Source organism: Euleptes europaea, chromosome 3 (genome assembly GCF_029931775.1).
Source record: "Euleptes europaea isolate rEulEur1 chromosome 3, rEulEur1.hap1, whole genome shotgun sequence".
Taxonomy (NCBI): Eukaryota; Metazoa; Chordata; class Lepidosauria; order Squamata; family Sphaerodactylidae; genus Euleptes; species Euleptes europaea.
This window is the reverse complement of record NC_079314.1, coordinates 118,946,195-118,973,734: the sequence shown is the minus strand read 5'-3', so window position 1 is coordinate 118,973,734 and position 27,540 is coordinate 118,946,195. Positions and strand designations below refer to the sequence as shown.

Here is a 27,540-nt window from a genome sequence, read left to right as displayed (position 1 = left end):
GAGCGCGCACAATTAGCCCAATCAGCCGGGCGCTCCTAGATGTCAGTAGAGAGTCGGTGGCGGCGGCGGCGAGCAAGAGCGCGGGGGGACCCAGTGAAAAGGAGGCGGCTGGAGGCGCAGCCCTGCCAGAGCCGCCGCCGCCAAGCAGCGGCAGGAGGAGCCCAGCAGCTGCCGCGGAGCGCCGGCAGCCGGCGAGGGCAGCAGCAGCAGCGGCGGCTCAGCCCTTCGGAGCTCCTGCAAACTTTCCGCCCAGCCGGGCTTCCCGGCCGGCCGCCTCCCTCCCTCCCGGCCCAAACCCAAAACCCCACCAAAACCCAAAATAATATTTGCCCCTTCCTTGTCTGCAAGAGGCCAGGTGCACCTCGCGCCTCTCGGGAGGGTTTTTGCACGCGGCTGGGCATTCATGTGTTGCAATCTTTTTTTGCAATTGTAATTTTTTTTGTTGCAATTGTAGATTTTTTTGGCAATTGTAGATTTTTTTGGCAATTGTAATTTTTTTTGCAATTGTAATTTTTTTTTGCAATTGTAGATTTTTTTTGCAATTGTATTTTTTTTTTTTTTTGCAACTGTGATTTTTTTGCCATTTCTTTTCTTTGCCCGGGGGGGCTGAGCATTCGCCGAGCCGCCCCCCCCCCCGGAGAGAGAGAGCGAGAGAGCGAGCGAGTCTCCGGCGCGGCGAGGGTGGAGCTGGGCTGGCCACCCTCCGCCGCCGAGGCGAGGCGAGCCGGCGCCCGGAGGAGGCAGCGCCGCAGTGGAGGCTGGCCGGCCGGCTGGCGCGGAGAGGAGCCCGGGCGGCCGGCGGCGGCGGAGGAGGACGAGGCTGCTGCTGCTGCTGCGGCGATGGCCGCGTGAGAGACCGCCGGATCGAGACCCGCTCGCGGCTCGCTGCGGGGAGAGACCGAGAGAGAGGCATCGCGGGGGGGGGGGGGCGGATTTTGGAGCCCCCCTTTTTTTGCAAAACCGAGGAGGCTTTTTGATCCCCTGCTTGCAACCTGCTGGCTGATTCCTGGAGGAGGCGTTGGAAAAGATTGCAACTGTGGAGGGGAGGGTTTTTTTTTTTTTTTGCAAATCTTAATTTTATTATTATTATTTTTTCCCCGAGGAGCCGTCTTCGCCTGCTGGACCGGGTGCGGAGGTAAAGGAATGCGGGTCGGCGGGTGCGATCCTGGTTTTATTTTTGCAATTTTTGCAATATTGCAATGCTTTGCAATGCTTTGCCAATGTCGAAGGGCTGGGGAGAGAGAGGCAGATCTGGAGACGTGCGTTCACCTACACTATATGTATGTATATATATGTGTGTGTGTGTGTGCACCGAGACACCATCTGCAGTGTCAATGCGGCGCTGGCGGGGGGGGGAGACGAGGGGGGGACTCCAGCAGTCTTCCCAGGTATGCCCCCCCCCATTTTCTCAACCCAAAGAGGAAAGGTAGACCCGTCCCTCTGCATGCACCTGCCCTGACGCAGGGTGATGGGCGGGAGGGGGGAGGACGATCCGGGAGGGGAGGGCGACGGACCCCCCCTCCTTTCCCTTGCACGCCCCGGTTTTGCCTCTTCCACCTTGGGGGGTGGTGATGGGGTGGTGGTGGGAGCAACTTGAGGGTATGCCCCAAAGACCCCCCCCTTCCCCTCTTGCCCACCTAGGAAACCTCCTTCCTCTGAACGTGTCTTGTTTTTAAATTATTATTATTATTTGTAAAAAATAGGCAGGGGGTGTCCAGATGTAAAAGGGATCGGCTTTTAAGGCACGAAGCCAGCTTCTGGAACAAGAGATGAATGTTGCCTGGGTTGATTCTCCAGGGGCAGAGAGTGGGTTGGTTTAGGAGGATTGGTTCAGTCACTTAAAAAAATAAAAAAATAATCCATATACATATATAAAAAGGCATCCCCCCACTCCCAGTTCATACCAGAGCATCTTGTTAGCAGATCCACTAAATGGAGGGTGGCAGGGGGAGCCAATTGGGGAGTGGGGGCGAGGCTGAGGCTTGGGGGCACAAGTTGGCACTGGGGAATGTGGGCATGCCTCAAAGGTTTGCTGGATCTTTTTGTGTGTGTGTGTGTCTCCCCTCCCCTGAAGGAAAGCGTCTTCCCTTTCCCCAGGTCCCAGCCCTGCCCTGGTTGGCAGAGGGAGGGCATCCTCCGCACCCATCCCCTTGGCTGGCACGGATCAGCCAGGAGAGGAGAAAGGCAGGATTGGTGGTGGTGGTGGGGGGTGGGGGTTCCTCCGAGAGCCAGTCCCCTTTCTCTGGGGGGGTTCCCTCCGCCCTTTGCATTTCAGCTGGCAACTTTTGCCGGAGGAGACCTGTCGAAAGAGTCCCCCTCTCCTCTGGATGTTCCTTTCTCCTGCAGAACCCCCTCTCTTGCCTGGGATTCAACCTCAGATTGTGGGTGGCTCGCCCGCTGGCGCCTCTCTCCAATGCCAGGACTCGACCCTGCCAACAGACTGAGGTCAGGACACATTGCAGCTTGCAGAGAGGATTGACCACCCCGGATGCCAAAGTGGCGTTTCTGGGTGGCAGGGAGACTTCTGGGCACCTGTCCGTGAACCTGACATGCAGGAGGGATGCCCCACGGTCCCGGAGCCGGCTGGCGGGATGCGCATTTCCTGGGCCAAGTGAACTTCCCCACAACGGGCGCATCTGCTGAGCGAGGCAGTTTGTCCGCGCAAGTTCATGGCAGGAGGCATGGAATATCCCGGGGAGGTTTTGCAAGATCGGTTGCTGTGCTTCTAGAAGTCATTGGAACTGGAGAGAGACTCCCCTCGTGGGGTGGGATTTAGAAGAGGGCTGGCAACTTATTTATTTATAATTATTTATTAAAACATTTACCGGAGGTTACTGGTGGCTTAAGATGGCTATGAGCTGTGAGCTCAAGCAATAATTAATAATAATAATAATAATTTAGTAATGTTGAGAATATTCGTGCAGCACTTTGTCGTTTGGCATGTGGCATACATCTTTCCAACATCCCTGCAGGGCAGGCCAGTGTTACACCTGTTTTACAAATGGAGAACCGAGGTACAGAGAGAGTGAATTCATTTGATGTTCCTCTTTGGAAGAATGATTCCCTGGAGGGAGGGAAAGGGAACGTTATAGTGGCACGCGTAGAGGCCAGGAGGATATTGCGAGGGAGGTCGGCATCCTGGAAACGTGCTTCCTTCCCTTGCAAAACCCAAGACGATTCTGCCTTCTATGATTTTTGTCTTGTCGCTTTAGATTAAATGCTGCCAGCGTGCCTGGGGATTTACAGAGGACCTTGAGCTCAACAGACAGACTTCTGCCCCAAGGAGCCTACAACTCAGATTTTGACCAGGGGGTTAGGTCTGCCAAGGAAAGGGAGGCACTGTCTGTGAGTGCATGAAGTTGCACACGATGAAGCTTTGCTTCAGTTGGCGTCAAGGAGACCGGGAACAGGCTGAGGTTTGAGGAGGGGTCGGGAGGACGGACCAGCGGTTGTTCCCGAGGCTGCTGAGGATTTCTCCGGGGATCGTTCTTTCTGGAATTAAAAAAAGGGAATTAGACTCCAGTGCTTTGGCCTCCCTCTGGGGGGGTCATGACTTAGCTTAGTCATGTGAGGGCAGAGCGAAGCAGAACGCCGGTTCACCTCGGACTGTTTTGTAGCCCCCTCTCTATCCGTCTCCATCCTCTTATCTCCACCTCTCATCTGCTTACTAATCCATCGCGGGTTCATATGGAAAGAAGGCAGTGTGCAGAGAGCTTTTATGAAGTCCTGTCCGTTCGAGTTAGGGCTCACCTGCGCTCCGTCTGGGAGTCTGCTTCCGATCCCCTAGTGCCAGCTGAGAAAAGGATGGCTCGCGAGGAAACACAGCATCATAGAGCATGTGCCGTGTGCTTTTCTTCAGGGCCGAACAGTCGCGGCTCACCCAGCCTGGCAGGTTTGGGATCAGAGAGAGCCAAGTTTTCAGGTCACACAGAACAGCGCGGTGTTTTGAGGGATTATGTGCAGCTGCAAAAGACATATACATGGTATCTACCATTAAATGAATGGAGGGTGCGATCTGCCGATTGCCGTGGAAATGACGCTCGCTTCTAGTTTTTCCTGTTGAAAATGTGTTTCATGTGGGCTGAAACATGCTCGAAATCTCTGCATGTTCATTTCATGCGCTGCAATTTCAAACGTCTTTTTGGACGCTGGTCACCCCTTCGAGGCCAGTGCTTTCCAAGGCCTAGAGTCTTTTAAGTACAAGTTTCACATTGATGCATGTGAAGGGTCGGGAGGATTCGGTGTTGCGGTGCTGTTCCCAGGTTCGCTCCCCGGCATTTCTGCGTAAAGGGTCTCTTAGATGTGGGGCAAGGCCTCTCTCGGCCTGAGACCCCGGAGAGCCGCTGCCAAGCACAAGAATTACTGAGCTAAGAGGACCTGTCAGCCCTTGGCCCACAGAACCAGAAATCACCACAAAGTCGTATAGAGTCCAAACAGGTGGATTTTACTGATCAAATAGGCATACAGTGCAAACGAATAAAATGACAGCTATGAAAGGCTCACTAGCTGGGAGATATTATAAGGCAGGAAAGGCGGGAGATTACACGCAGGAATACAGTTTCCCAGGAGCTGAGTTCCCAGGCTTAGGCTTAGGCATGCGACCTTGGGGGGCAGACAATACAGCACAGAGACAGAGGCAATAACGAAACCGAGATAGCAGCCTGACATTCTGCTCCCCTCAAGGCCCCCTCCCAGTTCGCAAGGGGGCTGGCCTGTTCGGGTAAGCAATGTGAAAGGCGTCAATGAGGTCGGGGGCGGAGACATCCCGTGCGCGCACCCATTCGTCATAGGCAGGGGGGAAATGTTTCCAACGAACTAGATACTGGAGAGTACCATGGTGAATACGGGAGTCAAGGATCTTGGAGACTTCGAAGTGTTCTTCCCCCCCCACCATGATGGGTTGCGCAGGCGGTGGGTCCGGATGCCACCGTGGAGAAGCAACATGGGGTTTGAGGAGGCTTATGTGGAAAACAGGATGCACACGCCTCAAAGATTTGGGGAGAGCCAGTTCCACTGTGACAGGGTTTATGACCCGAGTAATGGGGAAAGGGCCAATGAATTTGGCGCTGAGTTTATGGCACGGTTGGGTGGACCGAAGGTTTTTGGTGGAAAGGTAAACCAAAGCACCCACTTGCAGATCACCCCCGGGGGAGCGATGTTTGTCAGCTTGTGCTTTGTATTTACGTTTGGCCCGGTCGAGGTTGCTAACGAGCCAGGGCCAAGTGGTACGGAGGGCGTGTGCCCAGGAGGCAATGTCGGGGTTCCCCTCCCCCTCTACATCATCTGTAGGAACGATGGGACTGAAATCTTGTCCATACACAGCAAAAAACGGGCTAAAACCTGTGGATTGATGCATGGCATTATTGTAGGCATATTCTGCTAAAGGTAGCAGTTCCACCCAGTTATCCTGGTGGTAGTTAACATAACAACGCAAATAACATTCGAGTACAGCATTGACACGTTCAGTTTGACCATCAGTTTGAGGATGGTATGCACTAGACAATCCCTGTTCCACCCCCACCAACTTGAGGAAAGCTTTCCAAAACTTAGAAACGAAACCACTTCCGCGGTCACAAATTATTTTACGCGGAAACGAATGTAAACGAAATATATGCGTCACGAAGAGGCGGGCTAGTTTCTGGGCAGAGGGGATCCCTGCACATGGAATCAAATGTATTTGCTTAGAAAACAAATCAGTAACAACCCACAACACAGTTTTACCCCCACTGAGAGGGAGATCAGTCATGAAGTCCATAGCGATCACTTCCCAAGGTTTGCTGGGCGTTTCAAGAGGTTGTAGCAGTCCCGGGGGTTTGCCCTGCGATCGTTTCGCAGCGGCACAAACGGGACAGCTGCGGATGAAGGAGTCAATGTCGGAACGCATTCCCCCCCACCAGAACTGTCTGCGCAATAAGTGAAGGGTCTTCAGAAACCCAAAGTGCCCAGCTGTCTTGGCTCCATGAGCTAAATGTAAAACGTCCTTTCGGAGAGCTTTGGGTACATACAATTTTGAGTCTTTGTACCAGGACCCCCCTTGTTCCAAAACACCAGGAGGTAGGGTATGAGCGGAACGTTCTAAAAGGCACTGGTCCCGAAGGACAGTTAAAAAGGATTCGGAGATGGGGAGTTTGGAGGGAGCCCCCCCGTCGGTTCTGGAGATCTGAGAAATAGTTATAGGGCTAGTGCTTACGTGTGGCGGCGCGCAGACTGCAGGCGGCTGAGCGGTCGGAGGGGTAGGAGGGGCGGGAACTCCGGTCTGTTGCGGTGGCGGCTGGGCAGCCGGTTGGGCTGGCGGAGCTTGCGAGGTGTGTTGATGCTGGGATCGGGTTTGCACAGCCAGCATAGGTAGGGCCCCACGTTGCATAGGGGTGAACAGAGAGTTGGTGGGTCTTTCGAGTTTTACCGGATATTGTGGTAAACGGGAGAGGGCATCCGCGAGAACGTTCTGTTTCCCAGGGACGTGCTTCAGGGTGAAACGGAACTGAGCAAAGAACTCCGCCCACCGTTGTTGTTTCGCCGATAGCTTATGGGACCCCGTGAGGGCAGCTAGATTTTTGTGATCGGTCCAAACTTCAAAGGGTATTTTAGACCCTTCCAAGAATTGTCGCCATAAAGTCAGTGCATGATGAACTGCAGAGGCCTCTTTCTCCCAGATGGGCCAGTTTAATTGAGCGTGCGCAAATTTTTTTGAAAAGTAAGCGCAAGGGTGAAGAAGACCGTCCGGTCCTTGCTGGAGGAGAGCCCCTCCCATGGCTACATCGGAAGCATCGACTTGCACAATGAACATTTGATTTGGGTCTGGGTGCCGTAGCACCGGCTCCGAAGTGAAGAGGCGTTTGAGGGCCAGAAAGGCGGCTTGGCATTGCTCAGTCCATAGGATCTTTGCGGAGGGCAAGGCAGCCGAGCTTACTTTTCCTTTAGTTTTCAGCAGGTCCGTAATGGGTAGAGCCACTTGGGCGAAGTTAGGGATGAATCCCCGATAGAAGTTTGCAAAACCCAGAAATTGCTGTACTTGCTTACGGTTGGTGGGGGGAGTCCAATCGAGGACGGCTTGGACTTTGGCGGGGTCCATGCGAAGACCTTGGTGGGAGATGATGTATCCCAAAAACGTGAGTTTGCTTTGGTGAAATTCACACTTAGCTAGTTTAGCGAACAGTTGATGGTTACGCAGGCGTTGTAGAACTTCTCTGACCAGAGTCACATGTTCGTCCATAGTTTTCGAATAAATGAGAATGTCATCTAAGTAGACCACCACCCCACGATATAGAAGGTCATGTAGGATTTCATTGATGAGTTGCATGAAGACCCCCGGGGCCCCTTTTAATCCGAACGGCATTACAAGGAATTCATACATTCCGAAACAGCTAGAGAAGGCAGTGAGGTGTTCATCTCCTTCGCGGATACGGACTCGGTAGTAGGCTTCCACCAAGTCTAATTTAGAGAACACACGGCCTTCCTGTAATTGTCCCAAAATATCCGATATTAATGGGATAGGATAGGCGTTGGTTTGGGTAACCGCATTGAGCTTTCTGAAGTCAATGCACAGGCGAAGGTCGCCCTCTTTTTTCCGGACGAAAAACGCGGGGGCCGAGTTTGGGGCATTCGAAGGGCGAATGAACCCTCTGGCGAGGTTTTTGTCCAAAAAGTCCCGGAGGACAGTGCGCTCGGAAGCGCTCATAGGGTAAATCTTACTTTTGGTTAATGTGCAGTCCTTTACTACTTCAATCGCACAGTCTGAGGCCCGGTGGGGGGGTAAGGCATCACATTCCTTAAGGTCGAAGACATCTTCAAAGTCCCGGTATACAGCGGGTAGAGCCGGTGGTACTGGGGCAGTAGAGGTTAACGCTGGAACGGGCGGAAATGGCAGAGCAAAGTTTTGCCGATGCTGGTCGCAGGTGGGACTAGCGAAAGAAATAGTGTCTGTTTCCCAATCAATACTGGGACTATGTCCTTTAATCCAGTTAATTCCCAAGACCACTTCAAATCGGATAGGGGCTATAGTGAAGTCTATTTGTTCCCAGTGGGAACCAATTCCCATTGCCACCCCTATGGTGCGATGATCAACTGGACCCCCCTGGAATTGGCTCCCGTCCATTTGAGCAAATTGGACGGGGGCGGGTAAAGCCTCTGAGTCGGCTCTGAGGGCAGCAAACGTGGCTTCGCTTATGAGAGTGCGACAGCAACCGGAGTCAATTAGTGCTTTGACGGGGATTTGTGGACCTCCGTTAAGTTGTTGTAAAACTGCATCTACGTAGACGGTGGAGTCCACTTCTTTGATTTTGGTAGGAGCATTCGGTTTGATAGGAAGATCCTGAGAGGTCTGTGGAGATGCTCCATTCACCACAGACCGGAGCCGTTTTTTGACAAGTCGAGGGGAGATTCCAGGTTTAAGGCTGGAGAAATCCAAGGGTTTTCCTCATCCGAAGAGGGAAAGCTGTCCCCCAATGGGGCACTTGTAATCCGAGACCCGGCGGGGTCGTTGGAAGCAGGCAGGGAGGCTGGGTCCCCGGCATGGAGTGCAGAGGGTGTGGGCCTTCCCGGAGCTGCGCTGCGGGTGGCCGCGGTGCCTCTGCGTGGTGGACGACCTCGGGCGCGGGTGGTCGTGCTGAGACGAAATAATTCCTGGCGGCGTGGGCAAACGGCTGCAAAGTGGCCCATTTCTCCGCATGTAAGACAGGCACCCCTCTGAAATCGGACTTCACGTTCCTGGAGCGGACGTGGGGGATTTCGTGGGACGAGCAGTGGTGCCTTGGGTTGAGGCTTTTGGGTGCCCTTCTCCTTGTGCTTTTGACGGACGAGAGAAATAAAGCGGCGGCGGCTTTCCACTTCCTCGGCTAATAGGATCCAGCCTTCGAGGGTATCGGGATCGCCCCGCATGTAAGACCAGTTCAGAATGTCAGGATGCAAGGCTTCCCTGAAATGATGGATTAGGGTGGTCTCGGGCCAACCTACAATTTTACTTGCCAGTCGCTGAAATTCATCGGCAAATTCCCGAACTGTAGCAGAGCCTTGTTTTAATTGTAAAAGTTCCGTTTTGGCTCTTTCTCCCAGGAAGGGGTCCTCAAACCTCCTTCTCAGGGCAGTCATGAAGTTGTTGAGGGAACGAATCGCACGAGAGCGGGTGTCAAACTGGAGGACCATCCAGTCAGCCGCTTTGCCTGTCAGGAGGGAAGCTACGTACCGCACCCGGCTATCTTCCGTGGGGAAAAGTTGACCTTGTTCTCGCATATAACTGTCCACTTGATGCAAGAAACAAGGCAAAGTCTCAAGAGATCCGTCATACGTAGTCCTCAATTTGAGTTGCTTCCAAGGGCCGGGCGCGGGCTGACCCGGTTGCACGGGTGGTCCGGGCGGAGGAGCAACAGGAGCTCCAGGAGGCAAGGGTGGAGCAGGCACATTAGCAGGTGGTTGCACGGGTGGTCGGAGCGGAGGAGCAACAGGAGCTCCAGGAGGTAAGGGTGGAGCAGGCACATTAGCGGGTGGTTGTACGGGTACCGCCTGACCCGGTATCGGAACGGGCTGTCTCTGAGCTATCAGGGTTTGTTGTAATTGCCTGTTCTCGTGAAGCATAAGTTCCATTACTTCTTGGAGTTGATCCACACGGTCGGAGAGCTCCCGATTCTGGGCTCGTAAAAGATGAACCTCCTCACTTGGGCCCCCAGTAAGATGAGGCTTACTGGTTCGGAAGCTCGTGGCCCATTGAGAGCTATCCCCATATAAATCCTCGTCTTCAGACTCATCTGAGTCTCGACGTCGGTCAGCCAAACGGCGTGCGCGTTGGGTCGTACGCGACGGGACAAACGCCGGGGAAAAGGTGAGACCTGATAGTCCCAGTACATAGTCCTTGGGGCGCGTGTCCACGTTCGCCTGATTCCTTGCTGCAGCCGCCCTGGCTGCTTCCGCCGCCTCTCTCTCTCTTGCGACCCTAGCCGCTTCGGCGGCTTGCTGATCCGCAAGAACTTTGGCGTTCTCAAGTCTTAGGGCAGCCTCTGCCGTAATGCGCGGCAAAAGTTCTGTCTCGAGGAGCAAGAGTATGGGGTCAGGTTCCCCGCCCAGCAGAGGTTGTACTCGAACCGCCAGTGCGGATGCCTCGGCTCCAAACGTCGGGGTCAAAACTTGAGCCAAGGTGGCTACCGGGGTGTCCTTTGTACATTCCACAAGGAGAAGAGCGGTGCTAATAGCGACTCGCTTGGCCTCAGCCTGGCAGCTGGCCGCATCCGGGATCAGGGAAAAACCCTCCGGTGGGGCTCCCGCCATGGTAGAAAGAGTTTGTCGAGAAATAAGATTATCCAGAAGTCCAGTTAATATTTGTAAATCCTCAGTCGCCAATCGGGCATCGTCCAGTAATTGATCCAAGTCCTGAAGATCTAAACGAGCATCAGTATCCTCCGATGTTAACATCCAGAGACGTCCTGTAAGAGATTGCCACTGCGCGTGTACCAGTCCCCTCAAGCGGCAAACCTCTCGGTTCGTCCGGAAAAGTTCAGCAATTAAGTCCTGTAACAGAGTAGGGTCCTCTGAGAAGGGCTCCAGGGTAGTAGATCACCTGGAGAGCTGCACAGCTCCCATCCAAGTGGCAGGCGAACCCCCCTGGGCTCCAGCCTGGCTAGGAGAACGGTGAAGATGTGAGATAGCTGTCATAATGTCAGCCCTTGGCCCACAGAACCAGAAATCACCACAAAGTCGTATAGAGTCCAAACAGGTGGATTTTACTGATCAAATAGGCATACAGTGCAAACGAATAAAATGACAGCTATGAAAGGCTCACTAGCTGGGAGATATTATAAGGCAGGAAAGGCGGGAGATTACACGCAGGAATACAGTTTCCCAGGAGCTGAGTTCCCAGGCTTAGGCTTAGGCATGCGACCTTGGGGGGCAGACAATACAGCACAGAGACAGAGGCAATAACGAAACCGAGATAGCAGCCTGACAGGACCGAAGGTCTGACTTTGAGTAAGGCTGCTTCCTGTGTTTTAAAGACTCATGGGGCTGGGAAGGGTTTTTATCGAGTGTATCTTTTCCCATCGCTGTGGTGGGGAAAGAAACTGCGTTGGGAGACCGTTCCTTGCTCAAAGGCATGCGAGTTCTCTCAAGCTCCGGAGCTGGGAAATGTGCCGGTTCTGCTCACAGTTACGCCACAAGAGCTGCAGGAATCAATCGTAGCCAAACCCCCAAAATCTTGTCGGCTTCTGCCGGTCTTGAATCGTGCTTTTCTACTGCAGAACAACGCAGTTACTCTCTGAAACTGGTTTCCAAAGAGTCTGTGTGAGGAATGACAGCCTGTCTTTTCTGGGGTGTGTGTGAGAATCATGCCAGTTATGTGAACGGCAGGGGGAAAGGACAGAGACGGGGCAGGGTGTGTGTGGCTCAGTGGTAGGGCATCTGCTTGGCATGCAGAAGGTCCCAGGTTCAATCCCTGGCATCGCCAGTTACAGGGACTAGGCAAGTAGGTGATGGGGAAGACCCCTGCCTGAGACCCTGGAGAGCCATGGAGAGGGGCCGTGGCTCAGTGGTAGAGCCTCTGCTTGGCATGCAGAAGGTCCCAGGTTCAATCCCTGGCATCGCCAGTTACAGGGACTAGGCAAGTAGGTGATGGGGAAGACCCCTGCCTGAGACCCTGGAGAGCCATGGAGAGGGGCCGTGGCTCAGTGGTAGAGCCTCTGCTTGGCATGCAGAAGGTCCCAGGTTCAAACCCCTGCATCTCCAGTTACAGGGACCAGGCAAGTAGGTGATGGGAAAGACCTCAGCCTGAGACCCTGGAGAGCCGCTGCCGGTCTGAATAGACAATACTGACTTCGGTGGACCAAGGGTCAGATTCAGTATAAGGCAGCTTCATATGTTCATGTGTTTATTCTACAATAGCAACCACTGAGTTGGGCTCAGATGGGGAAGTTCACATTCATAGTCTCTGCTTAGCCACAAAGCTAAACTGGTTGATGTGGGGTCGACCTAACAGGCCTCGCAGGGTTGTTGTGTGGAAAACTGGAATTGCAACACAGGAATATGAAGAGTATTATGGTGCTACATAATGGTTTTGTGTATGTGCATTTGAGATAGAGATGCTGAGATTGTTGAATTTATTGTAGAACTGAGGAAGAATTTATTGTAGGTTTTTTTTTTAGCAACTTCATTTTGTTCAATGGACGATTGTCAATTTTAAATACGGTTATTGGCCTACTTGGGCTTCTCTGGAAAGGTGGAGTATTCCGTTTTAAATCAAAAATAAAAGCAGACTCCCCCTCTCGACATTTATCATACTCCAGTAGGGCCAAGGGAAGGATTGGCTATATGGTTTTATACATGTAGTAGAATGAGCAAGCGAAATGATCAGGGCACTAGAGCAACTGCCCTATGAGGAGCGGTTAAAATGCTTAGGGCTGTTTAGCTTGGAAAGAAGGTGGCTGGGGGAAGACATGATAGAGGTCTATAAAATTATGCATGGTGTGGAGAAAGAAGACAGGGAGAAGCTTCTCTCCCTCATAATACTAGAACACGGGGTCATCTGCTGAAGTTGGAGGGCGAGAGATTCAGAACAGGTAAAAGGAAGTATTTCTTCACACAAACGCATTGTTAAATTGTGGAACTCCCTGCCCCAGGATGTGGTGATGGCTGCTAACTTGGAAGGCTTTAAGAGGGGAGTGGACATATTCATGGAGGAGAGGACTATCCATGGCTACTAGTAAAAATGGCTACTAGTCATGATGCATCCCTATTCTCTCTAGTATCAGAGGAGCATGCCTATTATTTTGGGTGCTGTGAAACACAGGCAGGATGGTGCTGCTGCCGTCTTTTTGTTTGTGGCTTCCTAGAGGCACCTGGTTGGCCTCTGTGTGAACAGACTGCTGGACTGGATGGGCCTGGGTCAGATCCAGGAGGGCCTTTCTTATGTTCTTAGGAAATGGTAAAATGGTCAGTACCACTGCCAGAAGAAAGGTCATTATACTTTTCAGTGCAATCTCATGTTAAAGGAAAAAAGCCAATGCCCTGCAAATAGAAAACCAACACCTCAGGTTGCTGGGTTTCTGTTTGAGAGCAGGTGTTTAACATGGGGAAGAATTAAAAAAGCTCCTCCCCCCTGCCTGAAGTGGGAGGGGCCTGACATGCAGAATGACCCAGGTTCAATCCCTAGCATCTCTAGCTGAAAGGGTGAGATAGCAGGTGATGTTAAAGACCTCTGCCTGAGACCCAGTCTGAGTAGACAGTACTGTCCTTGATGGACTAAGGGACTGAATCAGTGGCTGTGGCTCAGTGGTTGAGGGCCTGCTTGGCATGCAGAAGATCTCAGGTTCAATCCCTGGCATCTCCAGTTAAAAGAAAGATCAGGCAGTAGATGATGTGGAAGACCTCAGCCTGAGACCCAGAAAAGCCGCTTCCCATCTGCGTAGACAATACTAACCTTGATGGACCAAGGGTCTGATTCAGTAGAAGACAGCTTCATGGGGAGGAGCCATAGCTCAATGGTAGAGCATCTGCTTGGCATGCAGAACGTCCCAGGTTCGATCCCGGCATCTCTAGTTAAAGAAGCTCAGGTAGTGGGTGATGCGAAAGACCTCTGGCGATAGGGCTGCCAACCTCCAGGCGGCAGATCTCCTGCTATTACAACTGATCTCCAACCGATAGAGATCAGTTCACCTGGAGGAAATGGCCGCTTTGGCCATTGGACTCTATGGCATTGGAGTTCCTCCCCTCCCCAAACTCCGCCCTCCTCAAGCTCCGCCCCAAAACCTCCCACCAGTAGCAAAAAGGGACCTGGCAACCCTATATGGCGTGCCGTTGCTGGTAAGAATAGACAATAATGACCTTGTTGGACTAATGGTCTGATTCGGCAGAAGAGAGGTTCATGCAGGCAGGACAGTGCTGCTGCAGTCTTCTTCCTTGTGGGCTTCCTGGAGGCCCCTGGTTGGCCACTGTGTGAACAGGCTGCTGGACTTGATGGGCCTCCGTGGTCTGATCCATCAGGGCTTTTCTTATGTGTCATGGAGGATTCTACCACTTCACCATTCTGTCGAGGAGTTCTGCCTTGACCAGGTTATTGATGGCGAGGGGAAAGGATCCGCTTTATTTTCGATTCCCATGGAATCCCTGAGTTTATCCCTTCCATATATGTGAATGGTCCTCATTTACTTCTCTGGGTGGCAATCCAGCGCCGCAGTTTGGGATGCTGGTGGTCCGATGGCCAAAACCCACCCGTGATCCTGATGTAGTTGGTCACTGATAGTGACGCTGCAGGGATGTGCCTTGCAGAGGTGGGAGATGCTAGATGTCAAAAGGGTTCTGCCAGGAGATCTTTCCCCCTAGATGTCCTTGTGGGCATCTTCCTTGTTAATGGAGGGAGCCAGAGTGGTGTAGCGGTTAAGAGCGGTGGTTTGGAGCACTGGACTCTAATCTGGAGAACCGGGATAGATTCCCCACTCCTCCACATGAGCGGCGGATTCTAATCTGTTGAAGCTGGTTGGTTTCCCCACTCCTCCATATGAAGCCAGCTGGGTGACCTTGGGCTAGTCACAGTTCTCTATGAACTCTCTCAGCCCCACCTACCTCACAGGGTGCCTGTTGTGGGGAGAGGAAGGGAACGTGATCGTAAGCCGGTTTGATTCTTCCTTAAGTGGTAGAGAAAGTTGGCATATAAAAACCAACTCTTCTTCTTCTTCTTCCTCTTCCTTCTCCTTCCCCAATAGAAGAAAGCTATTCTACCGTCCTGTTTTTCCTCTTCTTGTTCTTTGCAAGATACAGTGATGCAAATAAACAGAGGTAGGATCCATAGGCAGCAGGTCATTCTGCTGAGAGAGAGGGAGAATGTGTTTGTATGGCTGCTGCAGCGGAGATCTGCCTGCTCCACATTTTTTTCTCCCCAGGCATCTGCCCCTGAATTATGTAGACCCGGGGAAAGTGATCTAAACATGGAGCAGCACATGCTTTTGATAGAAATGTGATGCTTCAGTAGCAGATGAGTCCCTTCCAGATAAACAAACGGGGGCTTGCTAAGTTGCATCAGTATTAGCAGTTATTTGGCTGGAGGTTGTTAGTTGAGGAGGGGGGCACGTTGGGTGATCTGCGTATGTAGCGGGGTGGAGGGGAAAGGATTTGCTCTAGGATATCTGCTCTTCTTTCTCTGTCACTGTGTTTATATTTTCATATTGCATACTCCGCTGGCTGGCTGGGCTAGTCTGCGTGCAAAATTTCATCCCTGAACGGGACTCGAATAGTGTCAGGTACCAGGCTTCTTTTGGGATGAAGGCTCCTGGTAGTCAGCCCCATCGAATAAAATGGGAATTGCTCTGAGTAGACCTGCTCCCTAAGGGTCCGAAGGGGAGGGGCCGTGGCTCAGTGGTAGAGCATCTGCTTGGCACGCGGAAGGTCCCAGGTTCAACACCCGGCATCTCCAGTTAAAGGGACTAGGCAAGTAGGTGATGTGAAAGACCTCTGCCTGAGACCCTGGAGAGACATGGAGAAGGGCTGTGGCTCAGTGGTAGAGCATCTGCTTGGTGTACAGAAGGTCCCAGGTTCATTCCCCAGCATCTCCAGTTAAAGGGACTTGGCAAGTAGGTGATGGGAAAGACCTCAGCCTGAGACCCTGGAGAGCCGCTGCCGGTCTGAGTAGACAATCCTGACTTGGATGGACCAAGGGTCTGATTCAGTATAAGGCAGCTTCATGTGTTCATGTGAAGGTTGAGGGTTTTGCTGAATGGGTCTCTTGTAGAGGGTGCTCTTTGCTTGCAGAAGATCCCGGGTTCAACCCTTGACATTTCCCGCTCTAGAACCTTATATACACAAAAAAGGAATAATGGAGTTTCAATGCACTTCGCAAGTAGATTTTACTGTGTGAAATGGCAGAATCCACTTGCAAAAGTTCGCTAAAGAACATTGAAAGTGGATTCCTTGCAGGATTCAGCAATGGTGAAAGCCAATGAGGTTTAGGCAGCAAGAATGTTTCTTGCCTCAAAGGGATGTCAGTTCTCTGGAGCTCTGAAGCTGGAAAATGTAACCGTTCTGTTCACAGTTCGGCCACAAAAGCCACAGGAATCAATTGCGACCGAACTGTTTGACTGGATGAGGGATGAGAGGCGACGGTCCATCTTTTCTGGGGGACAAGAGAATCCTCTTGGTTACATGATGATGGGGAAATTGGGGACTTCAAAATAAAGTATTTTTATTTGTGGTTTGAACGTGCGTGCGCACGAGAGAGAGTGAGTGAGAGAGAGATAAAATGCATTTTTATGGCTGCTGCAGCAGAGATCTGTATCCATAACTCCTCCAACACCACAGATTCCACACAAAGGAATCTACTTTCTCCCTATCAGCTTTCTTCATTTAGTTTGCCTGGCAAACTACATACAGGACACAAAATGAATTCGCTCTGGTAAAGCAAAGTTTAGGAACCCCGTGGTGCAGAGTGTTAAGCTGCAGTTCTGCAGTCCAACCTCTGCTCACGACCTGAGTTCGATCCCGACGGAAGTCGGTTTCAGGTAGCCGGCTCAAGGTTGACTCAGCTTTCCATCCTTCTGAGGTCGGTAAAAGGAGTACCCAGCTTGCTGGGGGTAAAGGGGAGATGACTGGGGAAGGCACTGGCAAACCACCCCGTAAACAAAGTCTGCCTAGTAAACGTTGGGATTTGACGTCACCCCATGGGTCAGGAATGACCCTGTACTTGCACAGGGGACCTTTACCTTTAAAGCAAAGTTCCTCCTCAGTGACCAGCAAGTTAAAGGAGCACAGAGACATCATTTCATGATAGAAACTTGGGCCGGGGTCCCTGACATGGTGTCCGGGGGCTTCACGGGGCCTGCCAACACCTTTCCTTATGCTACCAAGTGTTTTTGAGAAAGTAGGTGGGGCCAGGTGGGGCTTCTGCCTAGCTGGGCCTCTGGAGATCACGTGAACACATTAAGCCGCCTTATGCTGAATCAGACCATCAAGGTCCATCAGAGTCAGTATTGTCTACTCAAGACAACTGTCAGCTCCAGGTTGGGAAATACCTGGAGATTTTGGGAGCTTGGCAACCCTACATGGAGCCCTCCCTCCAAAGCAGCTGTTGTTTCCGGGAGAATTGACCTCCGTCCTCTGAAGATCGGTGGTAATTCCAGGAGATATCCAGGCCCCACCTGGGAGTTGGCAACTGTAACTTATGCTGTTTAATCTGCTTTGAGTTTCGGTGAGAAAGGTGGACTATCAATAACATAAATGGTCCCATATATGTTTAAGTGTAGGGTTGCCAGGTCCCTCTTCACCACTGGCGGGAGGTTTTTGGGGTGGAGCCTGAGGAGGGCGGGGTATGGGGAGGAGGGGGGCTTCAGTGCCATAGAGCCCAATGGCCAAAGCGGCCGTTTTCTCCAAGGGGACTGGTCGCTATCGGCTGGAGATCAGTTGTAACAGCAGGAGATCGCCAGATAGTGCCTGGAGGTTGGCAACCCTAGTTATGTGGGTTTGTACGAAGGCATAATCTCTGGCTGCCTCCGCCTCCGTAACAGCTGTGGAAAATGACTTCTGTAACATCCCCGGTCCACTCCATCTCTAAGTCAATGATCTGTAGGAAGGGAATGACATCTTTTACAGGTAGCTGAGCACAGAGAAAAACCCAGCCGCCGAAATCCTTTGAAATCTGTGTGGCAGGGGAGCAGCGGTTCTGTTTTGCCTGTCAGCGCTCAAGGAAGAGAGGAAAAGATCATTTGCAGGAGAATCGCCCTCTTCCAAAGGAGGGGATCCATTTCTCTTGGGCCTTAACATATAAGAACATAAGGAAAGCCATGCTGGATGAGACCAAGGCCCATCAAGTCCACCAGTCTGTTCACACAGTGGCCAACCAGGTGCCTCTAGGAAGCCTTCCAAGTTGGCAGCCATCACCACATCCTGGGGCAGGGAGTTCCACCATTGAACTATGCCTTCGTCTGGGTGAATCCCTTCGAAGGCAGGAAAGCAAGCTACCCGGCTCCCTTTCCCTTCCTCGTTTCACGTGGGAAACGACCGACCGGGAGACTGGCAGAACACGGACCGGCTCGTACGTTCAGCTCTTACAACTGCAGCGTGCGCCTCTTTCGTATGAGATTAATCGCTTCTTTCCCCCCTCTTCTCTACCCCTCCCCGCGATCAGTAGTCATAGGGTTGCAGGGATCAGAGCATTACTTGGGTAATTTTAATTGTCTGGAGGGTTTTTCATCTCTGCTTCTCACTCTCTTTTTTTTTGGAAAATCTAAGAAGCTTTTGTAAGAAGCACGGTTAATAAGGAGTTGAGCTTGAAACGGCCCGACAGATGTGCCCTGTACGAATTGCTTTCTCTGGGTCCCCCCCCCCATATATGCAGATTTAAAAAAATGTAATTCCATTTTTTTTCTCATTTGGTAGCAGCTGCCTTTTTAAAACCAGGGTGGTTGGATCTTGTTAAAAGGGAGGCCGGGCTTTCGTTGTCAATTTAAAATTGGCTGCTCGACAAAATCCACAGGCTGCAAAACTTCAGGAGGGCGGCTTGCCAGATTTAAGTTTTCTTCCAGTCCAATCCTAAAGAGAACATAAGAAAAGCCCTGCTGGATCAGACCCAGGCCCATCACGTCCAGCAGTCTGTTCACACAGTGGCCAACCGGGTGCCTCTAGGAAGCCCCCAAACAAGACGACTGCAGCAGCATTATGCTGCCTGTGTCCCACAGCACCTAATATAACAGGCATGCTCCTCTGATCCTGGAGAGAGAATTACTCCAGTCTAAGACCATTCATTTCACCCTGGAGTAAGTCTGCATAGGATCACACTTAGGGTTGCCAACCTCCGGGTGCTAGCTGGAGATCTCCTGCTATTACAACTGATCTCCAGCCGATAGAGATTGGTTCCCCTGGAGAAAATGGCCGCTTTGGCCATTAGACGCTATGGCATTGAAGTCCCTCCCCTCCCTTAACCTCGCCCTCCTCCCCAAAAGTCTCCAGGTATTTCACAACCCGGAGCTGGCAACCCTAATCACACTGTTAGTGCACATGCATATGCATGCATGCATTGGAGATTGGCATTTTAGGGGAATAATCCCTAACGGGTGCATTGCAGGGATTTTCAGTTGCTTTTGCAGATTTCCGGAGCAGTTTATAAACAGCTGGTCGCCTAGGGTGCTTAAATATTCCCCCAGGCGACCCAGCAAAGAAGCTGTGCAAAATTTGGTGGCTCTTTTAGGCTCTAGATAACGACTGCCGGTGAATGTACAGGCTAGTGAAATCTTGTGGGCTAGTAACTTGTGTGGATTGAAATGCTTTAGGGACCAGCTGATGTGATCCTTTTCAGTTCTGTAGTTGCCGGCAAGTTGCTTTCGGTTCACCTCATTTTCCTCGTTGCGGATCGTTTTCTTCTGCGCTATTTATACGTAACTGATGCAAAAATAACTTTGGGGAAAAATACGTGACATGTAACAGGAAAAAATGCAGTGCGAGGAAAGAGAAACGGGTGCAAAAATAAAGACATAGGTTTGTTTCTCACAAAGGAGGGGGGGTATTGAACCAGGAGCAGTTGAATTAATCCAGCCTGAGAGGGGATGTGATAACCATCTTCAAGTACTTGAAAGGCTGTCATATAAAGGATGGTTCAGAGTTGTCTTCTGTTGCTCCAGAAGGTTGGACCAGAACCAACGGGGTGAAATTAAATCAGAAGAGTTTCCGTCTAGACATTAGGAAGAACTTTCTAAGAGAGCGCTTCCTCAGTGAAACAGGCTTCCTCGGGAGGTGATAAGTGCTCCTTCCCTGGAGGTTTTTAAGCAAAGACTAGATGGTAGGGTTGCCAACTGCCAGGTAGTAGCAGGAGATCTCCTGCTAATTCAACTGATCTCCAGCCGATAGAGATCAGATCACCTGGAGAAAAATCGCCGCTTTGGCAATTGAACTCTGTGGCATTGAAGTCCCTCCCCTCCCTGAACCCCGCCCTCCTCAGGCTCCACCCCCAGAATCTCTCGCTGGTGGCAAAGAGGGACCTGACAACCATACTAGATGGCCATCTGTCAGCAATGCTGATTCTATGACTGTAGGCAGTTCATGAGAGGGAGGGCACCTAGGCCATCTTCTGGGCATGGAGTAGGGGGACACTGGGGGTGTGGGCGGGGGGAGGTAGTCGTGAATTTCCTGCATTGTGCAGGGGGTTGGACTAGATGACCCTGGTGGTCCCTTCCAACTCTGTGATTCTATGACTTGAATCTTGTTCTTCTACTGCAGACCAACATGGCTACCTTCGGAAACTTTCTAGCTCCAGAAATTGAAACCGGTTCGTTCCTGGTGGTGATTAAAACTCAGCTGCAGAATCTTTCCGAATAAAATGTCAGGATGACTTTTCGGGTTGATATTTTGCTAAATATATCCCCTGTATTACAGCCGAGGGCACTTCGTGTCTTCTTCTTGGTTCTGCAACGCTTTGATCCAGAAATCTTACTTTTGTAGTCCTTGTGGGGCAATCGCTAGCGGTTGTCAGGGATGATCTGGCCCCGACTTCTTAGAAAAGCAACAACGATTCTCTTGGCGCTTTTAAAGGCCGAAAAAAGAAAAATGCGTAGTGGCAAGGTTTTGTATGCTAGAGTCCGCTTTGATCTATACCTTCTCTCTCATCTGGCCGTCCGCTTATTTCTTTTATGTATATAGAATTCATGGAGGTCTCCTGTATACGGTTACCGGAGATAAGCAAAACAGCACTTTTGACAGGGCAGAACTGCTTGCAAGAGCTCTGCTCCTCTGCACGCTCATCGAAACACGGATGCCAGCAGAACTCGCACACAGGAGAAAGCAAAAGCCAACGGCCTTCTTTTTCCCCTTTCCAACATCGGAGTATGTTTTTATTTCTACTTTTGGCTGGAGAGCCAGCGCGGTGATGTGGTTAAGAGTGGTGGACTTCAATCAGGGGAACCGGGTTTGATTCCCCGCTCCTCCACGTGAGCGGTGGATGCTAATCTGGTGAACCGGGTTGAATGCCGGATGCTAATCTGGTGAACCGGGTTGAATGCCGGATGCTAATCTGGTGAACCACTCCTACACATGAAGCCAGCTGGCTGACCCTGGGCCAGTCACAGTTTCCTCCAAACTCTCTGAGCCTCACCTGCCTTTGTGGGGAGAGGAAGGGAAGTCGATTGTAAGCCGGTTTGAGACTCCTTAAAGGTAGAGAAAATTTGGGTATAAGAACCAATTCTTCTTCTTCTTCTCCTCCTCCTCCTCCTTCTTCTCCTTTAATTTTTTTAGGGAGAAAGTGGTGGGGTAGAGAAAGACTTCTCTGCCTCAGCTCTGCTCCAAATCACTCCTGAAAACTGCTTTTCGCGGCAAGGAGGGGCTGCTGGGATTTTGTTGTTTGGTGTGACAAGTAGTCCCATCTGTGGCGCACGTCAGATTGCAGCTGAAGTGATATTTCCATACATAGCCTCCGCCTGAGTGTCCCCAAATGCAGCCAAAAACACAAAACAAAAATGCTCTTGCAAGAGGGAGGAAAACCGTGATCTTAATCTGTTACAGATTAAGTATCCAAGAGCCTCTCTGAACCCCAGCTTCTATTTATCCAATTAATTCATTTTACACCCTGCCTTTCTCCGCAATGGGGAGCCATAGCGATTTACATAATTCTACCCTCGCCTCCGTTTTATCCTCACAACAACCCTGTGAGGTAGAAATTCACAACTACCTCCCCCCCCCCACAGTGGCCCCTACTCCATGCCCAGAAGATGGCCAAGATGCCCTCCATCTCATGATCTGCCTAAGTTCATAGAATCTGCATTGATGACAGATGGCCATCTGTGTGTGTGTTAAGTGCCGTCAAGTCGCTTCCAACTCATGGCGACCCTATGAATGAAAGTCCTCCAGAATGTCCTATCTTTGACTATGGCCATCTAGCCTCTGCTTAAAAACCTCCTGGGAAGGAGAGCCCACCACCTCCCGAGGAAGCCTCTTCCACCGAGGAACCGCTCTAGCCGTTAGAAAATTCTTCCTGATGTCTAGAAAGAAGCTCTTTTGATTTAATTTCAACCCGTTGGTTCTGGTCCGACCTTCTGGGGCAACAGAAAACAACTCGGCACCCTCCTCAATAGGACAGCCCTTCAAGTACTTGAAGATGGTTCTCGTATCCCCTTCTCAGTCTTCTCCTCTCCAGGTTAAACGTACCCAGCTCCTTTAACTCATGACCTCGAAGAACGGCACTCTGCTGCTGGTCAACTGTACGGGAATGGCGGACCATTTTTGCGATTTCCTTGCCGCCCACCCTGGCATCAGTACCGCTGGCTTCCTCGTCCCTACTTAGCGAAGAATTAATGAGAGACATCTGCCCACGGGAGCCGGTTTTCTGCTTCCAGACCGGGGAGTGGAGAGGCTGGGGGAACCTAACTTGGATCATCTGGAATCTGTTTGCGTTCGGCACATTAACGTGATCTATCCTAGCATACTTCTCCCTCTTTCTCCCCCCCCCCCACTCCAACCGTACAAGAACTGGGGAATATAAATCTAAGTGTTAGAGAAATGAGTACTTTGCTGCTCGACGGCACGCCTCGCATGCAAATATTTGCAAAATGAATTGGCTCGTGATGCCACCTCAGGAGCAAAATATTCTTCCTGGCGCAGAGATGCAGGAGCGGGGAAAAGATGAAGATTTGTTAAAAATATATATAATCCTAAAGCATTGAAAATCCGTTCCTTTCCTACCCGGTAGGCAGCAATTCTAAGGCTCGGTACAAAGTCTACGGTGCTCTTTCAGATGCACTCCGCTCCCCCAGCGTGGTGTAGGGTTAAGAGCAGTGGTTTGGAGCGGTGGAGTCTGATCTGGAGAACCAGGTTCGATCCCCCACTCCTCCACATGAGCGGCAGAGGCTAATCTGCAGAACCGGGTTGGTTTCCCCACTCCTACACATAAAGCCAGCTGGGTGACCTTGGGCTAGTCACAGCTTTCTTAGAGCTCTCTCATCCCCACCTACCTCACAGGGTGTCTGTTGTGGGGAGGGGAAGGGAAGGTGATTGTAAGCCGGGTTGATTCTTCCTTAAGTGGTAGAGAAAGTCAGCATATAAAAACCAACACTACTACTACTACTACATCTCCTCCTCCTCCTCTTCCTCCTCTTTACATCTGTGCTGAATTTAGTGCTAACCATGGTTAATGGGCATTTGAAGGCAGGGTTTGAAGCTGGTTTGGAGACCCTGGCGAAAGGTAAGCCTTGGTTAGCACAAACCTTGACGTACTTGTAAGTCATCATGCTGGTTAACACTGAGAAGGGAAGGGAGGATGGAAATCATAGTGGCCAGCATTCAGGTGGGCCCTGGAGATCTCCTGGAATGACAACTGATCTCCAGATGACTAGATGACCCTGGTAGTCACTTCCAAATCTATGATTCTATGAACTAGAGCAACTCACTCTGGACAAAGACTGGTTCTTGCCCAGAAGAGGTTTCAAAATGGTTCAGCCAAAGCCACAGTAACGATGAAGATGAACTGGGGAAGTGCCATGGCTCAGTGGAAGAACATTGGCTTGGCATGCGGAAGGTCCTGGGCTCAATCTCCAGCATCTCCAGCGGAAAGGACCATGCAGTAGATGATGTGAAAGACCTCCGTCTGAGACCCTGGAGGAAGGCCATCTTGGGCATCTTCCGGGCATGGAGTAGGGGCCATTGGGTGTGTGAGTGTGTGGGGGGGAGGTAGTTGTGAATTTCCTGCATTGTGCAGGGGGTTGGATGTCCGTGGTGGTCCCTTCCAACTCTATGATTCAATGAACCACTGCTGGTCTGAGTAGACAGTACTGACCTCGATAGACCAAGGATGTGAATCAATATAAGGCAGCTTCATTTGTTCAGCTGTGCACACTTTTCAGTTTTATGGATTATGGCGATATACCTATATTGTCACCCAACCTTATTCCAGTACTCTCTGCCTTACTCTGTCCATTTACTCCCGCTTTTGGTAACAATCTTTCCCGACTCTTTCTTGAATGAATCAGTTCTGAAGGCTCTGTTTGCAAACATAATTTTCTCAGATGCTCGTGCATCAAGAGGCGAGTTGGTATTACCCATCAGCTTTTTAAGCTGTCTGATGGTTGGATTTGGAATTACAGGGTTCCGAGTGGCACATTAGTAGTAAATCAAGCCCTCGTCCTTGTCTCAAAAGTTGACTTGCTGAGTATTTTAAATGACAGATGCCGCTCTGGGTTGCCGAGTCGTCGTAAGTCAAGCAGAAAAGCATATGTCAAAAGTCTCTGTGGCAAGAGGGGGGCTTGCCCCCCCGGCAGAGGAAAGCACTCACCCTGACACTCAGATATGAATCCAGGTGAGTTGATCTCTCTTGGCTGGAGATCAGTTGTAATCCCAGGAGATCTCCAGCCACCACCTGGAAGCTGGCGACCCTACTAAACAGGGTTGAATAGGGTGGTACAGCCTTGAAACCAACATAAAAGTTTGAATTCGCAACTGATTTACCCAGTGTAATTTGGGTGATTATGGTTGGGGGGGGGGAGGCAGGCAGGGTGTGCTTTGACACTTTCTTCCCCCGTTCAGTACATTTCCGGGATGAATTCTTTCCTCCTTCAGTCCTGTTATCATCTGCTTCATTATTTCCCATTTGGTCATCATATGCTTTCATTTGCATTTGGTGCAAGAGGGTTTTTCCCCCTCTATGAAGCCCAATCATAATATGCTTAATCATCCATTGCTAATGTTCCTCTGTGTTACCGTAGACCTCTAATAATTGGGCAGGGAGAATCACCTCTCATCTTGTTTGTTCTGCCCCAGGTTAATAAAGGCTATATTGGCACAAGATGTCTGGATATTTGGGGTGTGGGGTGAAGGTAGGGTAGGGTGACTAGCCCTCCTCTTTGTTCCCAGGGATTTAGGGAGTCAGGATGCAGAAGTGGCTCTTGCCGTTTGGGAGTATGGTTGCCAACCTCCAGGTGGCACCTGGAGATTTCCCACTATTACAGTTGATCTCCAGACCACAGAGATCAGTTCCCCTGGGGAAAAAAAGGCTGCTTTGGAGGGTAGACTCTATGGTGTTATACCTCGCTGAGGACGGGTTGCCAACCTCCAGGTACTAGCTGGAGATCTCCTGCTATTACAACTGATCTCCAGCTGATAGAGATCAATTCACCTTGAGAAAATGGCTGTTTTGGCAATTGGACTCTATGGCATTGAAGTCCCTCCTCTCCCCAAATCCTGTCCTCAGGTTCTGCCCCCAAACCTTCTGCCGGTGGCGAAGAGGGACCTGGCAACCCTACACTGAGGTCCCTCCCCTCCCCAAACCCTGTCCTCCCTAAGATCCACCCCCCCAAATCTCCAGGTATTGCTCCTCTTGTCCGCATCGTCCCCTAGGGAGGGTTGAACAAGGGCAACCTGCTGCAGGGCTTTCTTGGTGGTGGCCCTGATGCTTTTGATTGCCTAGGGCATGAAGCTCAGAACCTCCCATCCCTGCTGCACTTTTGTAAGGCATTCAAGGTTGGGCTTTTTCTGGGGGTGTTTGAACGAGGCCCTTGAAAGCTCTTGCAGAATGCTTTTTTGCTTGTTTTAGACACTGCATGAAGAAAATTAGGTTTGGCTGGTGAGCCGCTTTTAATTAGAGATGGTTTATTATGTGGTCTCTTAATGAAGTGATTTTTATAATGTGCATATAAAAGAGGCTGTATAAAAGTTTTTTGTTTTTTTTTAAAAAACTTGTGTAAGTCACCTTGACGGCCCAGTTTTGTCAAAATGCTGTCCAGAAATTGTATTAATAAATGCCCGTGAAAGCAAAGTGGAACTTCCAGGCATAGAGGCAGTATACCTCCAAATGCTGGATGCAGACAACCGAGGCCGAGGTTGTTGCTACATTCGTGTCTCGCTTCCAGGGGCATTTGTTGGCTATGTAGTCCACCAACGGGACAGGACGGGTCTGTATTCTGACCCAGCAAGGTTTTCTTATGTGTAGGAGCAGGGATGAATCTGGTGTGGAAAACAGGGCATGCTCGGGTTGCCAGCCTCCAGGTGGGTCCTGAAGATCCTCTGGAATTACACCTGATCTCCAGGCGACAGAGATCAGTTTCCCTGGAGAAAATGGCTGCTTTGGAGGGTGGACTGTATGAGCTCAGGGGAGAGGGAAGAATCGGGTTAACAGAAGAACGGGAAGTCCCGGGATTTGCCAGGGCTGGCAGCGAGGTCTTCTCTAACGGAGGGAAAACTCATGCATAACTCTAAGGAACAACCAAGACAGACCTGGGGTGAACGTGAGTGAAAGTACCCATGCATAAACGACCATTCCCTGCTGAAGTCTCTCCCCTCCACTCCCCGTCCCAAATCTTTCCCTCCCCAGGCTCCACCCCCAAAATTTCCAAGAATTTCCCAACCTGGAGTTGGCAACCCTATTTTTGCTATGCGTAGCGGGATATCCATGAGGAGATGCTCAGGTGGACGGTTAAAGGTACAGCATTGGTAGGGTTGCCAGGTCCCTCTCCGCCACCAGCGGGAAGTTTTTGGGGCGGAGCCTAAGGAGGGCAGGGTTTGGGGAGGGGAGGGACTTCAGTGCCGTAGAGTCCAATTGCCAAAGCGGCCATTTCCTCCAGGTGAACTGATCTCTATTGGCTGGAGAGGGGCTGTGGCTCAGTTTGCAGAGCACCTGCTTGGCATGCAGAAGGCCCCAGGTTCAATCCCCGGCATCTCCAGTTAAAAGGACCAGGCAAGTAGGTGATGTTAAGATTTCTGCCTGAGACCATGGAGAGCCAGGGAGAGGGGCCGTGGCTCAGTGGCAGAGGGTCTGCTTGGCATGCAGAAGGTCCCAGGTTCAGTCCCCGGCATCTCCAGTTAAAAGGACCAGGCAAGTAGGTGATGTTAAGACCTCTGCCTGAGACCCCGGAGAGCCGCTGCCGGTCTGAGTAGACAATACTGACTTTGATGGACCGAGGGTCTGATTCAGTAGAAGGCAGCTTCATGTGTTCACGGGATCAGTTGTAATAGCAGGAGATCTCCAGCTAGTACCTAAGGCACTGGTTCCCAACTGGGGGTCCGTGGACCCCCAGGGGTCCGCGAGAACTAAATTAAGGTCCGCGAAACAAAGTTATAAACCCATAATAAATTAATATTTTCAATTAGAAGTTCTCTATTATAAAAATATATATTCAGATATTATTCTAAGTTTAATGTTTAACTAACAGTTATGATTAAAGTTTATTTTCAAATTCTCTGAATTTTTATTTTGAACCTTGGGGTCCCTGCACCGAACAAAAAAGTCCTAGTGTTCCCTGGTCAAAAAAAGGTTGGGAACCACTGACCTAAGGATTGGCCAATGGGTAAAAGATAAAGATTTGGAAGGGTAGGTGTTGGGGGGGGGATCAGCCAAAACTCAGAGCTTAAGCATCCGTTGCGTGCTTGTTGAGGGGGTGGGGGAAGGCAGAGAAGAAACTCCGTTGGAACATTTCCCCAAGGGTGTCGGAAGGATGTTGAAAGCCGTCCCTGTCAGCCGCTTGTCTCCAAATGTCACCGAGCTTTGCACGGGGAGTTTATTACCGTCGGGTGATGTCATAATATTTTAATGACATCTCGTCAACATGGAAGCAATAAAGAGGAGCTCGGAGTGGCATTGATCGGGAAATGGCAGGAGTTCGGGAAGCC

At 50.9% G+C, this 27,540-nt stretch overlaps 1 protein-coding gene across 1 annotated transcript in view; it reads left to right on the top strand.

Annotated features, from left to right (window-relative positions):
- Positions 1-1,107: 1,107 nt before the first annotated feature.
- Positions 1,108-27,540, top strand: part of PLXNA4 (plexin A4) — a 587,111-nt gene continuing 560,678 nt past the window's right edge. The window contains exon 1 of the mRNA XM_056845760.1: positions 1,108-1,135. The gene's annotated coding sequence lies outside the window, so the exon portion shown is untranslated. The remainder of the gene's footprint in view (positions 1,136-27,540) is intronic.